The sequence below is a fragment of the Trichechus manatus genome, unplaced genomic scaffold (assembly GCF_000243295.1).
Source record: "Trichechus manatus latirostris isolate Lorelei unplaced genomic scaffold, TriManLat1.0 scaffold00046, whole genome shotgun sequence".
In the NCBI taxonomy this organism is placed as follows: domain Eukaryota; kingdom Metazoa; phylum Chordata; class Mammalia; order Sirenia; family Trichechidae; genus Trichechus; species Trichechus manatus.
Window position 1 is genome coordinate 5,122,875 of NW_004443982.1, and position 2,266 is coordinate 5,125,140.

A 2,266-nucleotide genomic window follows, 5' to 3' on the forward strand; every position below is an offset into this window, starting at 1 on the left:
ATGTTGCCCTATGACAATGGTTAACAATCTCACAACACATCAACAATATCCTTACTCAACCTTGGGTTCCCTATCATCAGCTTCCTTCTCCCCTTCTGCCTTCTGGCCCTTGTCACTGGACTCCTGTACCTCGTTAGTCTCATTTGGTTTTACCGGGCTGTCATTTCATCCTTTTGCTTTAGCTACTTGACCTTCAAGAGCAAGTTTCAGAGTCTCTTCTGACATCCATTTTGGTCTTTTCTTTCTTTCCTGTCTTTTTAATAACCTCTTGCTTTCTTCATGTATCATGTCTTCGATGTCATTCTACCTCTCGTCTGCTCTTCAGTCATTAGTGTTCAACGAGTCAAATCTAGAGATGGTCTCTAAATGCAAGTGGGGTATATTCAAGGTCATACTTTGGCACTCGTAGACTTTTTCTAATTTTTTTCAATTTCAACTTGAACTTGCATATGAGCAATTGATGATCTGTTCTGAAGTCGGCCCGACCTTGTTCTGACTGATAATACTGAACTTTTCCATCGTCTCTTTCCACAGATGTAGTCGATTTGATTCCTGTGTATTCCATCTAGCGAGGTCCACATGTACAGTCACCATTTATGTTGGTGAAAAAAAGGTATTTGCAATGAAGAAGTTATTGGTCTTGCAAAATTCTATTATTTGAATATTAAAAAAGAACTGAAGAATAAACTCAAGCCTCAAGTTGCAATTTTGAAGGCTTCAAGGCTTCTATGGGCAAAATGGAAACCCTGGTGGTGTAGTGGTTAAGAGTTATGGCTGCTAACCAAAAGGTCGGCAGTTTGAATCCACCAGGCGCTCCTTGGAAACCATATGGGGCAGTTCTACTCTGTCCTGTAGAGTCGCTATGAGCCGAAATCGGCTTGACAGCAACGGTTTTTTTTTTTTCTAATGAGCAAAATATTGAAAGACACAGGAAGCATCAAAAGAAGATGGAAGGAATGCACAGAGTCACTGTACCAAAAAGAATTGGTCGAAGGTCAGCCATTTCAGGAAGTAGCATATGATCAAGAACCAATAGTACTGAGGGAAGAAGTCCCAGCTGTACTGAAGGCATTGGCAAAAAACAAGTCTCCAGGAATGGACAGAATACCAATTGAGATGTTTCAACAAACGGATGCAGCGCTGGAGGTGCTCACTTCTAATGCCAAGAAATTTGGAAAACAGCTACCTGGTCAACCGTCTGGAAAAGATCCATATTTGTGCCCATTCCAAAGAAAGGTGAGCCAACAGAACGTAGAAATTATTGAACAATATCAGTAATATCACACGCAAGTAAAATTTTGCTGAAGATCATTCAGAAACAATTGCAGCAGTACCTCAACAGGGAACTGCCAGAAATTCAAACCGGATTCAGAAGAGGAGGTGGAACGAGGGATATCATTGCGGTGTCAGATGGATCTTGGCTGAAAGTAGAGAATACCAGAAAGATGTTTACCTGTGCTTTATTGACTATGCAAAGGCATTCAACTGTGTGAATCATAAAAAATTATGAATAAAATTGCGAAGAATGGGAATTCCAAAACACTTAATTGCACTCATGCATCAACCAAGAGGCAGTCGATCGAAAAGAACAAGGGGATATTTGTGGCTTAAAGTCAGGAAAGTAAAAGGATGGTGTCTTAGTTATCTAGTGCTGGTATAACAGAAATACCACAAGTGGATGGCTTTAACAAACAGAAGTTTATTCTCTCACAGTTTAGGAGGCTAGAAGTCTGAATTCAGGGAGTCAGCTCCAGGAGAAGTCTTCCTCTCTCTGTCAGCTCTGGGGAAACGTCCTTGCCATCAATCTTCCCATGGGTCTAGGAGCTTCTCAGGGCAGGGACCCCAAGTCAAAACAATGCACTCCACTCCTGGTTCTTCCTGTTTGATGGTAATGAGGTCCCTATCTCTCTGCTTGCTTGTCTCTCCTTTTATGTCTTGTAAGATAAAACGTGGTGCAGGCCATACTCCAGGGAAACCCCCCTTACATAGAATTAGGACTGTGACCTGAGTAAGGGTGTCGCATCCCACCCTAATCCTCTTTAACATAACCTAATTTTGCCTCATTAACCACAGACAGAAATTAGGATTTACAACATGTAAGAAAAATTACATCAGATCACAAAATGGAGGACAACCATGGAAGCTCCACAGACATATCCAAACTCCCTGAGGGACCGAATTGCTGGACGGAGGGCTGTGGGGACCATGGTCTCAGAGAACATCTAGCTCAATTGGCATAACATAGTTTATAAAGAAAATGTTCTAC